Raw genomic sequence first — 13,785 nt, 5'->3', positions numbered from 1 at the left:
GAAAAGCAATCTACTCTAGGTCTATTCTGGTATCATCCAGCTCTATTCTGAACTTCAGAAGTAGTATATAGTTTTTTACCGTCTGTAACATAACTGGCAAAAGGATAGCATGCTTGCACTAGTTTTCTGCTTCCTACATTTTTCAAAGGTTTTTAACTTTTTTTTTTCTATATTATACTGCAAAAAAAAAAAAAAAAAAAAAAAAAAGAAAGAAAAAAAATCTAAATCCAGTTTCTTTCTTTGAAAAATGAAAATAATTACAATAACATTGACTTGCTTTCTATTCCAGGTATTTTTACCCAACAAAGATATTTTCTAATGTTTGTTCAAACCAATGATTCATCTTCCTTGGGTTTGTACTAAAGACATCCATATTTGACTTCTAACATTGGACACAGAAAAAGAGTTTGATGTCTTCTACAATGAACACTTTTTTCTTTGGGTATAAGCAGAAATCAGCCTTAGCTATTTCTCTTAAAATGATTCAACAGCTTCAAGGCCACTTCTGTGAGAAGAAGCTGACCCCCACCTCTCCAAAACCTCCTCACAGGTAGTTGTAGACAGCAATGAGGTATCCCTTGAGCCTCCTCTTCTCCAGACAAAACAATCCCAGTTCCCTCATATTCTCCTCATAAGACTTGTGCTCCAGACCCCTCACAGCTTCATTGCCCTTCTCTGAAAACACTTCAGAGGCTCAACTTGTAATGAGGGGCCCAAAACTGAATGCAATACTCAAGGTGCAGCCTTACCAGTGCTGCGTACGGGGATGATCACTTCCCTGCTCCTGCTGGAAACACTATTTCTGATACCAGCCAGGATTTCATTGGCCTTCTTGACCATCTCAGCACACTCCTGGCTCATGTTCATCTGAGTGTCAACCAGCACCCTCAAGTCTGTTTCCTCTACACAGCCTTCCAGCCACTCTGCCCCAAGCCTGTAGCACTGCCTAGCATTGTTGCAGCCAAAGAGCACTTCATCCCACTGAACTCAGCCCAATGATCCAGGCTGTCCAGATCCCTCTGTAGGGCCTTGCTCCCCCCAGGCAGATTCACACTTCCTGCCAACTTCGTGGCATCTGCAAACTTGATGAGGGCTCACTCACTCAAAGCCCTCATCCAGGTCATCAATAAAGGTATTGAACAGGACAGGCACCCAGTACCAACCCCTGGGGAACACCACTCATGACCAGTCACCAGCTGGATTTAGCTCCATTCACCACCACTCTCTGGGTCCAGCCCTCTAGCCATTTCTTTACCCAGCAGAGGGTGTACCAGTCCAAGCCAAAGGCTGCCAGCTTCTCCAGGAGAATACTGTGGGATACACTGAAACTATAGTAAAGCACCTATAGGAAAGCAATAGTTCCAGTGTAACGAATGCCAAGACACAGCACATTACTTAAAACCCCTACCATAAGAACTGTATTGCCCCTTATCAGCCAAAAAGAGTCATTTGGACTTTCCCTTCTTTTTCAGTTGGTGTAAGATTTCTAACAAAGAAAGAAGGCAATATGACAGAAAATGAGATAACATTCAAAAACTTTTATATAGTACAGTGTCACAGTAGTTGCTGAAGCTGAAACCAAGGCAGTGGTTTTCTTTGGAGCCGAGACCATGTTTTTTTTTGACAAGAATCTATTTTGTCCTGTTCTGTGAAGTGGTTATTTGACATTGCCTCTGCTCATTAAGCTAAACCTGCTGCCAACAATCCTCAACTGAGAAAACACTATAGCTCCAGTAACCTTTCCAACTGCCTGAGTGCATATTAACTCCTTGTTCTCAGCAATCTGACCCCCTTCTTCAAAATACAGGGTTGAAAAACCTGTTTAAACACCAAATTATAATACAAAAGCATGTTGTGCAAATACTTGAGGTCCTATGAAACAGAGCTATTTTCTTGTCTTCAGACCTCAAGTTTTCTCTCTAGCATGCTCCTACACCAGTAGCTGCAATTGTAAACTGCAGTATTTGGCTATTTTGTAGTGCAATAAATAGTCAGAGAGTTAGAATAAGCAGCACAACACTTCCTAGACAAGACTAGATTTTCCAGCCATACTGAATATTTGCAGAAGCTGCCTTCAGTTCAGTGAGAGTTTACTGGGATTGAAACTAAAGAAAGCATAACAAGATGTTTTTGTTATCAAGTGAGTGTAACGAGAATATTTTGGAATATAATTTCAGGACATGGTATGAAAATTTATTTCTTGTGGAAAAAAAAAATCTCTTGGAAGTTGAAGCCTTTTTCAACTTCTATGTCAAACTTAACTTCTTTTGAGTAAACTCAAAGAGATTTTAAGCAAACCACTTCTGTATATGCTGTAACATTGCTATCGTTCATTTTCAAAATTCAGTGTATCTATTGCTTAATATTCAGTAGGTTTCTTGCAAATAAAATAAGTAAGCAATACCACTACAGAATTTTATGTTGATCAAATCTATTTTTTAAATTTCCCAATTTATTAAAGTTTGTATTTGATAGTATGGAAAAATGGATTAAATACTATTTGTGATACTTACTAAATACAAGAATTGCATTCAGACCAAAAAAGCTTAGCCCCCATCGTCACAATCAAAATCCCAAAGAATGCACTGCTCTTTGCACTCATATTTCTTTTCTATGAATAATCCAGTCTATATTTCTTAATTCACCATCACATTTGCATTAAAGATAAACCTTATTTAAAAAACATACATCACACACTTCTAATGAATTAGCAATAACAGCTCGTCATTTACAGTCTCAGTGTACCAAAGCATACTTGCTTGTACAGCTAAGAAAAGGCACCTGGGCTGGAAGAAGAGTGGTACTAGTTCTTGTGTCCGGAGACCAGCAAACAGGAGCCATCTGCTCAGATGGTACCTGCTGGGGCAGTCAAACAGCACAGCTGCATGTTGATTAATTCAGGTGAGAACTTGTTAAAAATGCACTGTGGATGCTGTATGCTAGGATTCCCTCTTTAATTCTGTTTTGGATTTTTTGCAAAAAAATCCAAATGTAGCAGTGTTTGAAGATGGTACTGTTACTGTAAGAAGGTACTTAGCAACAGAAACTGATGTGGTGATCACATCCTCTATTCTTCATGTGCACCATTTCAAAATGGCCACCTCACAGCCATCAGCTCATGCTGGCATTTTAGCTAAGAGCAACATAGGAGCAGCTGGTTCCCATTCTGAAAACTGAATTGGAAAATATACCAAACCAGCTGCATTCAGTTCTCTTATCCTGAAAACGTTGTTCTTTAAAAATACTTTCCATATATAACTTACAGCTTCTGTACTTTCTGGCAAAGAAAAGAAAACAAACCCTAACACTGTGCAGTCTGGCTTAAGTTGAAAAACCTTTTTTGTTTAAACAAATTTGAATCATTAACAGATTTAATAGAGCACTTCTTTGTAGATGCTATGACATTCTTACATCAGCTTGTATGAAAGTGAAGGACCAATGATTTAATTAGCTTTTGTGCCTCTTACCCTACCCAACACCCCAGTATAAATTCAGTGGAATGACTACAGTCAAACAGCTGAAGAAATGTAGTTTTCCAGAAGTCAAACATATGCTCAGATCATAATCAATTTTTCAGCAGAAAAGATTAATCAAAGTCTTTTTAATAAAAATTCAATACTGTAAAAAGATCTCTAAATGTCTGGCTCGTTACTTCCAACCACAGAAATGGACTTCATAAGTTTTTAGATTCCTCCATGACTGACAAAGGCAAAACCTCTAACAAGACAGGTTTTGTATTCTGAGCCTAATTAAGAAAGCTGAAAAATATATAATAATTTTAATGTTGCAGGACAAAAATATATGTAAGTGGACTTCTTAATTATTGCTAAATTTGAAGATATTCATAGTTTTTTAAAGCACGTGAGATAAGAGATTGCTATGAGCATTGCAGCTTTTCAGAGATTTGTGCCTCAAATGTTTTCTACTCATAGGAACAGAACTATAAACCCAAATGACACCCAGGAAAAATAATCTGCTTAGAAATGGTTGCAACTTGTGCAGAATCTGATTACATGTATCAGCTAATTGCTTATTAAAAAGAAAACTATTTTTTTCTGCATTTTTCAAATTTGCAGACTCTTCTGTTCTTAATAACTTTTCTTACAACCCTTCAGGTTATATAATAGACACAAATAAGCTTACTGCTATTCATATGATTTTAAAATGCAAAATAACTCCTGGGTGTGTTTTCCAGATCAGAGCTCTACCCCGAGCAAGAACAGTGATGCCAAATATCTGTTACACTGAAATATTTTAAAATAAAAGGAAACAAACACATACACAACAAGTTATTACCTTTTGATAATATGGATTAATTACAAGATCATTACAAATCAGTGTTAAAAAGTAAAATGTATAGCATGAATTAACTAGATATTCACAAAAAGTATTTCTTCCGGAAAGAAGACAGCTTTTTTCTGGTACATACTGCTGATATATTTATGTTTAACTTCATTTTTATTAAAATCTGCGTAGTTCATTTTCAGCAGACCCTGCCAGCAATCTCTTTCCAGTAGCCATTGCTACAAACCAGCAATGAGAAGAATGATTAACTTTGATGTTAAAATCCACTAAATTCTGAAATAAAATTAGCCAATTAAGTGATATATCTCTTGCAGTTTCCAAAGTATAATGTTTGAAACAGATAACTTTCTGGTTTTGTACTAAGCTAAATCCCATTTTCAGAGGGAGAAGTATCAAAGTAATGCTGTGCTGGAGATAAAACTGTAAAGAATTTCCTTCTGCAATAGCCAATGCAGGGATAGCAGAAGAAATTCTTCCTCCTTATTATTCAAAACTTAGCAAAATCTAAAAGAGTAAGGAATTAGGAGGTAAACATCACTGGACCATTAGAACTCCAGTCTGATTTTCAAAATGTGTTTCCTTTCGTATGCACCCCCATTTTTAGATAAGATAACCCATCAGTTAAATATTATCTGCTTCTGTGGACATGATCAGCAACCTTCCAATGCCAGTAATCCAGTTATTCATTTAAACTCATAATAAATTACAAAGTACTTTCGTAACTTGGTAATTAGATGCATGAGCTAAACGTACTCCATCATTTATTTGGGGTTTGTTAGCACTGGCACAACTGTGGGTATCAACAAAATGTCAGCTAACTTCACTTACATATGGTAGTGGGTCTGAAGTATCTTATTTCATTTTTCAGCCAGTTCCAGGCTAATATTTTTCACAGTGAGTATAAACACTAGTGATTGCTAATGCAGAAGGAAGATGTGCATCTGAAATTTCCAGAAAGTGTCAAGAATATAGCAGACATCAAATACTGTCTCCTTATGTCTAGTTTAAATAAAAACGAATACGAATCAGTAAAGTAAGTAAATTGCCCTATCTTGCCATTCAAAGCAGCAGTCTTTAACTGCTTTCAATTAAGCAAGCTCTCAGTATGCCTTGTTGGCAGCAGAGAGGTATAGAGAGACTACAAAATTAGAGAGAAGTAGCTCTCAGCATTCAAAACAATGGCAAAATCTGCATGCAGCAGATTTAATTTTAATTTTAATATTATGAAAACTATATCCAAATTAGATTTTTGCTAGGGATAGCCGCATAGGTGGAAGTCTACCTCAAAGAATATTTAGTGTTCTTCTTTTCTTGCCAATAGTCTATCTATGCAACAGTAGAAAGGTCACTCGGGGCTGGTACTTGAAAGCCTTCAAGCACATAAAGGTAGACACTGGGGTTTGAAATAGATATTTAAACACAGGAACCCAGTGCCCTCTGAGGTATCCATGAGGTGTCTGTGGCATCTGCTCAGAACTGGCAGCTAGGACTCAGTGTGCCTGACAACTAAAGAACCTAGGCCAGCAGTTGGAAGCCAGAAAGAATACAATGCTGTACTCCTACATTTAGGCAAGTGGATTGTTCCCACAAGGACATCTAATTTAAATTCAGTTATCTTATGCTTCACTTCCCAGCTATGAAAAAGAAAAAAAGTATTAATCTGCAACTACTTTAAGTGCATCACTGTAAGAAGGCTTACACACCACTACAAAGTGGTTAGGCAGATTGGGTGGAGGATGTTTTAAATATCACTGCATATGCTTATAAGACTGAAAAAAAAAAACCAAAGTCAATAAGTAGGATGTTCCTGACATAGAAAAGACTTCACTTAAGGTACTCTATATTATCTTTAAAATAAATATATTATCGTACTTACTGGTGCAGATAATGCACACAACTTCACAGCTCAGCTCTGACATGTGTTCTGATTCCAGTTCCAAATCCCTGGCAGACAGTTCTTATCACGGGGTTTGCATAGCTAAAAGGCTAATTTGGTTGTAATCTCATGATAAGGTTAAATGCTTCCATTTCATAAGTCAGCATTTAAATCCAAACTTCAGTACTAAATGAAAATTGTCCTGATTTTCAGAAGTGTCATGCCTCCACTCTTCAGTCATTTATATTGCTTTGTAGGGACATTTTACAGGTGTAGCTTCTAGGATGGAAAGGGAAGTAACTGAAATTTCCATTACAGTTTTCTGGGAAGACTGTACAAAAAAAATTGTACAGAATACCATGATCTGGGAGTACAGCTGTTTGTTGAAGGCTTAAAAAAAATAGCATATTGATATCAAAACATTTGGAGTGTTAAAATATTTTCTCCTTCCCCAACCCCCACTGGAATCTGTTAGGATCACTGATGTTGTGTGCTATTAATTTTGCTAGAAGTTCATGATCATATTCATCTCATCTGCACAGATGCAGGTTTACTTGGCAAATCAGCACAGGAACAGAGAAGGTTTTACAAACTCAGTTCAGAACAAATAAAGCAATGCAGTCTTTTTGGAGAGCCTTGGCCTGTTATTTTGAGAGATGCATGTGATGATAGGCCATTTTAGAATATCTAATGGGTAATATGGGTAATGTCCCATATTTTGTAAAAATTGTACTTGCAGAATTATACTTACAGATTTACAGATTTTCAGAATCCAGCTTTCCCTGTTATTCTTGTGATTCTTAAATCTGCTTGTTACTGGCACACAGAAACTTTGAAATTTGTACTGAAGCAGGAGACCAGCAAATTGTTACTACTACTATTTGTTTTACATCATTGCCCTTGATTAGTTTTATTTTACCAGCAAATCTCATGTATGTTAAAATATTACTCACAAATTATTCAAATAAATCAACACTCATTCCATTTGCCATGCAATTGCACCAGTTAACTTCTACTGAGGATCCTGCCCACCACGTTCTGCAGCTAAAAAAGAGGAAGGAGCATAACTGGGTTTACCCAGGCCTTTTCCACTTTAAAAATCCCTTATTGAAATAAGTTGGAGAAGAAAAGCCTGAGAACAGTGTGTTCTTCACTGGTTGGGTTTTGACTAACTGCAGAGAGTCTGGGACATAGCTGAGCATTATTAGAACATGAACACATCCCATTCCAATCTCAAAAATCAGTTTGAGTACAAGAAGTATATTAAAATTACTAAAAATACCTCCAACTTTTTCTATTTAGTCCCACAAAAACAAAACAATTGCCTTCACCCTCGGTACTGTTTGACAATCTTACAGCTTCTTGGTTTCTTTCAGAGATGAATGAGGTTTTATATCTTTAAGAGTCCTCTACTGATCCTTGCTAAGAATTTCTCTGTGGTCCTGCATTACAAACAATAATAGCACTCTTTCTACAAATAAACTGGATGTGAGTAGAGTCTGTCTATTCTGCCATGATTTCACTTCACTGACAGATTCACTTTTCCTTTTGCCAAATAGTGTGCCTGAAAAACCTGTAAAGTGTACATTTGTGTCATTTCCAGCAATCAGATATAATATAGTCCACAGCAATGAATCACAAAATGCATATGTAAAAGTCTTTAAGGCTGTCAGAAGTTACCAATCACAAAATCCCAAAAAGATTCATGCAATTGGCACAGCTGCCAATGCTGCTCCAAGTCTGCTCCTTGTTCTCCAAAGTGAGTAAAGCAAGGTCCTAGGAAAAGACTGGTTTCTACAGTCAGGCAGTGCCATGAAAGGAATAGCACACGTAACAAATTGCACTGGTCTAAGATTTAGGTTCTCTGTCTTTTAAAAACTGTATTTTACAACTGGAATATTCATTAGCAGAGTTGCTAACTGATCTATCTGTGGATGCCCTTGTACATTGCAGGGGAGTTGAACTATATGACCTTTAAAAGTTCCTTCCAACTCAAAGAATTATATTATTCTATGATTTTTACTTTAATTTCAGTTTACTTAAAGGAAAAAACAAACAAACAAACAAACAAAAACAACAAAAAAAAACAACAACCCTGTAATACTTGCAAGTGCAAATCTTCTTGAGCTTCCACTGTGAAAGGCTTAACACTTGGTCATCAGGTAGCACTGTGCAAACTTATCTCATGTGAACAACTAAATGGATTATTTCCCTGCAAGCAGCATTAAAGGAGATCCAGATAGACTGTATAATTGTGTTGCAGGAGATTCAGATTAATTCTGCATATGAAATGAAAAACCTAATATGACTTCACCTTCATTCATATTTTTCCATGAAGTGAACCTTGAGAAAAAAAATAGCTGCTGTGGCCTTTCCAGCCTCTCAGTAGTGCAGCACATTCCACTTTTCCATCTCATATGAAGCACTCGCAGCAGCATTCACTGTTGCTGCTGTTTTGACTGTCACCAAAATCCAGACTATGGAATATTTATGTTTATTTATTACTGTCTTGGCATGCTGTCAGTATTTCTCAAGAGCGTGCAAGCAAAAGGAAATGATGAATCAGAACAGTTTAAACCACTATGAAAGTTGATTGTGGTTTCAGATGACAAAGCAAAGATCCTTCTCTTGCCAAGGACACTGATGGAATAGGACTGAGATCAGAGCTTCTGCACAGAATATTGGTATTTGGGAAATGATGATCGCTTCTCCTGTGACAAGAGACATGGACTTATTTTTAGCAGATGTGTTGTTATTGATTATTTATACAACAGAGCCAAACAATAGGCTTAAACAAGCTGAAATCCATTGTGCTAAGTTGTAAAAGTGGCAGGACCCATGTGCTAGAAACAAAAGTTATTGAAAAGAATGGATAGAAAACATGATAAGTAAGATACAGACATTTTCTTGGTTACCTAGGGCAGTGATCAATCTAGCAATGCATGCAATCTGCTTTCAGCTTCTAGTTAACGAAAGTACGAATGAGTTTTAAAGAAAAATGTGAAGGTAGATAAGCTAGTATCAAGAATTGAAGATTTCAGCACTTCTAAGTCCAGAAAGAAGAGAGAGGACAAAATTTCATGGTTTATATTAACATTAAAGAAAGTTGGACACAAATATTAGATATAGATTGTGGTAAAGGCATAAATAGATATAAAAAAAAAAGGAAGCAGACTTCTTACTGCAGAAGATCAGATTGGGTTCGTTTAGTCCTGTGTCAAAAAATTACCATCCAGCCAACCGATCTGGAGAAGTGCACCACCAAATGAACTAGCACAAAGGGAAGGAAAGAGGGCTACAAAACAGCAAACAACAAGTCCCCACTGAGGAAAAAAGTCTGTAAACAGGAATATCTTCACTAAGACTGCCATAGGAGGGAGTTGTTGCAGCAGTATTTCTTTCTATGCTCCTTCTAACAGTCACTTTAACTTGAACAATACAGGAACATAGAGGCACAATGCAAGTCTTAGTCTTGCAGTACCACAATGCACCAGAAGATAGAGGTGCCAATGTCCTTGTACTAACAATCTGTGCATGAATACACTGTTAGAAGCAATGTGTTGTGCAACAAATTCCATTACAGCACAGCTGTAATCACCTTTTGTATTGATTTCTTGACAGTATGTTGTCTTGCCAGAAGTTATGTCCATTTTGAATTAATAATTGACAGACTTAATTATATTCCAGTGTAATCTACTAAATAAAAACTGAAGCATGAGCACTGCTTCAAAAGTAACACTTCCTATTTTATTATCCTGGCCCATGATATCACAGGCGGATGATGGTGGTATGGAAGTAGAGGTTGAATATTGTCGCCAATGTTCTGGTACATTCTGTTGTTGTGTAACAGACGGCAGCAGAGGGGCAGTCTGACTACATGGCATCTGACATGGGAATGCAGATGAAGCAAAGGTTTGTCACTGAATTCCTCTGTGTGGAAAAAATTTGCATCCATTGACATTTGTCGATGCTTGTGGAACACTGATGGAGACCAAACAGTGGATGTGACCACAGTAAGGTGGTGGGTGGTTTCAGCACTGGCAAGAGCCACTGAAAAGGCATTTCAGGTGGCTATAAATATTTTGATGAGCGTGTCATGCAGACTCTTGTTCATTTCTGGCAAAAATGCACAGCTAGTGACAGTGACTATGTTGAAAAACAATGTTTTGTAGCTGAGAATTTGCTCTATCAGTGTTATTGTGCCTTTTGATCTGTTGTAGTTTACTTGGATATAAACAGGAGACATTATTTTTGGAGTGACCTAAGTATTTGTGTAATTTTCTTTTTATGATTGAAAAACCTTACAGTTGTTTTCAAAGTCAGATAAGCCTTACTTACCATAATGCAACATTTTAAAGTGATTTCACATGATGTGAAATGAGGCACTGTTACCATCTGTGAATAATGTAATCAAGCAAATGAGTAATAATGACTACATCATGATTATTTAGGACAGAACATACTGAATTACAATTGTCAGCAGCTTGTTTTGTACATCACAAGCTTAAGAAAAGGACAGCATATAAAAGAAGTGGGGAAGGATTTAATTAAAATGTGATTACAGACTGGAACATAAATGATACATGAGATTACTTTTCTAAGGTTCACAACTACTGCACCTTGAACTGAAACAGAAAAGCACACAAATACAAAAGACATCATGCCTATAGAAGACAATTTCAGTGATATAGGGTTGCTTTTCCACATCATAAACCCACAAATTTTAGCTTATAACAGAAAAAGAGTTCTGCACAACTCTCTGGGACTGCAATATTACCTTCCAGAGTTACATGAGATTACTTTTCATTTTCTACAAGTTTCCTCTCTGTTCACAGACCACTGGTACAAGTCAGCCTTGTCTCTCTGAGCAGTGCATAATTTCCTTCCCCAGTGCACAGTGACTTTCATGATCTGTAGCAGAAAGCAAGCTGATAGCATGCTATTCTTCCCTACTCTGGTCTTCTTCAGATGCATTGAAGCTGGAATTATCTTTACCAGATTTGCTAAAAGGAAGCAGATTTCCTGTTTTCCTTCAGAAAAAGGAAAAAATCCACTTTTTGCATCAGACAAGTAAAGTTCCTGTTAATAAAAAGGTATCTTTTTCTTCTCCCCTCATTTCTTTTTCTATCTCTAGTCTACAGTTTTTCCCTCAAGTGTTTCCAAAATCCCTTCACTGCTGTAAATGAATACATCATTGCAAGCAAGTAGGAAAAAAAAGGAAACTGGAATAAAAAATTTTAGTTACTTCTTCTGGTTTTATAAGAAGTCTTGGTGGACCAACCCCAGCTACCAGAGCCCTGTTTAGCAATCCCTCCTCTCAGAGTTTCCTCTGTAAACACAGATATTTAAGAACAATTTGTCATTTGGAAAAATCTGCTACTGTATAAAATGTTTTATCACCTATTTCTCCATAGGGTAAAATATAACAAATCTTTATGAGTAGGTTTTAATTTTGATTTGTGCTATTCAGTGCTGAAGATATTTCTTTTTTACTTCCCATATTATAAGACGTTCCTTCCATTTAGTATATCCTTATACCCTTAAATTGCTGTGCAAAGACAAAAGCAAGAAAAACTGGGCAATGTCCACAAAAATTTCAACACCTGTCCACAGCAAAGGCAGCTGCTGGCAATAGTAACAAATAAATAGACAGATACAGACAAAGGTAAATAAATAAAAGCTGGTCACTGACTTTATGCCAGAAGAAATCCAGATACTTTCCATATGCCTATGCCTTCTCACATCTGGGAAAAATCTCACTGTACTAGTTTCATTCTGCTATGATAACACAGTGGATACCTTACCAAAATCTTGTATTAGTGGATGTTTTAAGTCTTTCTCCCTGTGCTTTTATTTAAAAAAAAAAAAAAAAAAAAAAAAAAGACATTCAAAAATGATTTTTGATTTACAAGAAAAGTTTTTTGGAGTGAATAGCAGTGAAGGCTGAGAAAGAGAAAATATTCCAGTTCATGAAATTATACCTTCATATGACAGGCTTTTTTATAAAGCACTTTATTAAGTAACATAACATTTACTCTATAAAGGTAGCATTCCAACAGTATACACTATAAATGATGGTGAACCAGCTGATAACAATCTAGATTTTCAAAATTTAACAATCAGTCAATATGATACACATGTCTAGAAAGATTTCTTGGGAGCCAGTGGGAAGCCTATATAAAATGTACCATCCTGTACAGCTGCCTACTTCCGCGTGTTCCCAACAGAGCTGCTAAAACCTCACCTCAATATAAGTTTTATTGTAGAGTATATTAATTATTGAACAAATGGACTTGACTGTCTTAGCTACATCACTTCTCCCTTCATCTTAGCAAATGAGTATCGTAACTGGATGTCATACTACAGCCAAAACAGCAAACAACTTTGAATTTTAAGTGCTCCACTTCAAGCATGAAATAAAGGACAATGTTGCAGGCCATGGCAGATTTAGCTGAGAACAAAGTGATCTTTCAGAAGGTCAAGTTGACATCAATTGCTAAAAATTACTCAAAATTACTGTTTATGAAGATTTTCGAGTAAAAAAAACCAAGAGAACAGATCAACCAGACCATCAAACATTACTGAAGTAGTATTCTGTGTGACCTTGATTATTTCTTTCAGTATATGATTAAAATGATCTAAAATTAGCTATGGTTCATTTTAAAGAAAGGGTGAATTAGTGATGCATTAAATTAGAAATTTTCAAAACTTGGTCCATGGGACAACTTCTAATGTTCCAAATCTTCTCTTACGGAGATAGAAATGCATCAGTTTTATCTGAAAGAGAACACTCAAAAGGAACTGTAGGAAGATTAAGAACAAGGGACTCTCAGCCAAGTGGGGGTAATGGGTAAGAGTATAGCAACACATAGAGGAACCTGTGCTTCAAGTACGGGAATTAAGACTACTCTTTTGCCCAAGTTTATTTTACACAGGATCCAGGGCAGGGACAACAGAGGTTGTGCACATCAGGTGGGGTACCAGCATGGTTTCAAAGCATGTATGGGACACAAACTGAGACTAAGGAGCTGGAAAGTATTTCCTGGTTCCACAGCTCAGTCCTGGCTTTACAATTTACTGCAGAAGTGAGGAGCATGTTCTGATAAGAATTCTGGTACTTAAACTATTTAAAAACTGAATACAGAGTGAGAACTCGAGAACTCCAAATATTTTAACGACAAAGGAAAATGTAAGCAAATGTGTCATTTGACACAGAACGTACTATTCCATATATTCTAATAATAAATCTAACTACTTTCTGAATATTAGAGAAGGAAATAAGAGAAAGACCTGATTTGAAATAGGTTGGAATTGGCATTTAAAAACAGGACATTAGAAGATTGGTCCTGTGTTTGTAATGGGGCAGAGACTAGGGTGACTTTCTTTTCCTTTTTCTGTTTTGTTGTTGTTATTCTTGTTTTTAATAGAGAGGGATTCAGTGCAGAGTGCATGAAACCCCAAAACCTGAGGAGAAGAGAGATTTAAACATGATGGCAAGCAGGCTGCAAAAACATCATTTTCCTAGTATGATGCTGATGCCTTACACATGAAGTCAGAACTAAGCCTTAAAAAAGTAGTTTGAAAAGTTAATTCACTCATCTCAA

At 36.6% G+C, this 13,785-nt stretch overlaps 1 protein-coding gene across 3 annotated transcripts in view; it reads right to left on the bottom strand.

Annotated features, from left to right (window-relative positions):
• Window positions 1-13,785, bottom strand: part of ME1 (malic enzyme 1) — a 156,160-nt gene that overhangs the window by 56,941 nt on the left and 85,434 nt on the right. The window lies entirely within an intron of this gene.

Source organism: Phasianus colchicus, chromosome 2 (assembly GCF_987193195.1).
Source record: "Phasianus colchicus chromosome 2, bPhaCol1.hap1.1, whole genome shotgun sequence".
Taxonomy (NCBI): Eukaryota; Metazoa; Chordata; class Aves; order Galliformes; family Phasianidae; genus Phasianus; species Phasianus colchicus.
Note: the sequence above shows the minus strand (reverse complement) of the source record. Positions and strands in the feature narration are given on the sequence as shown.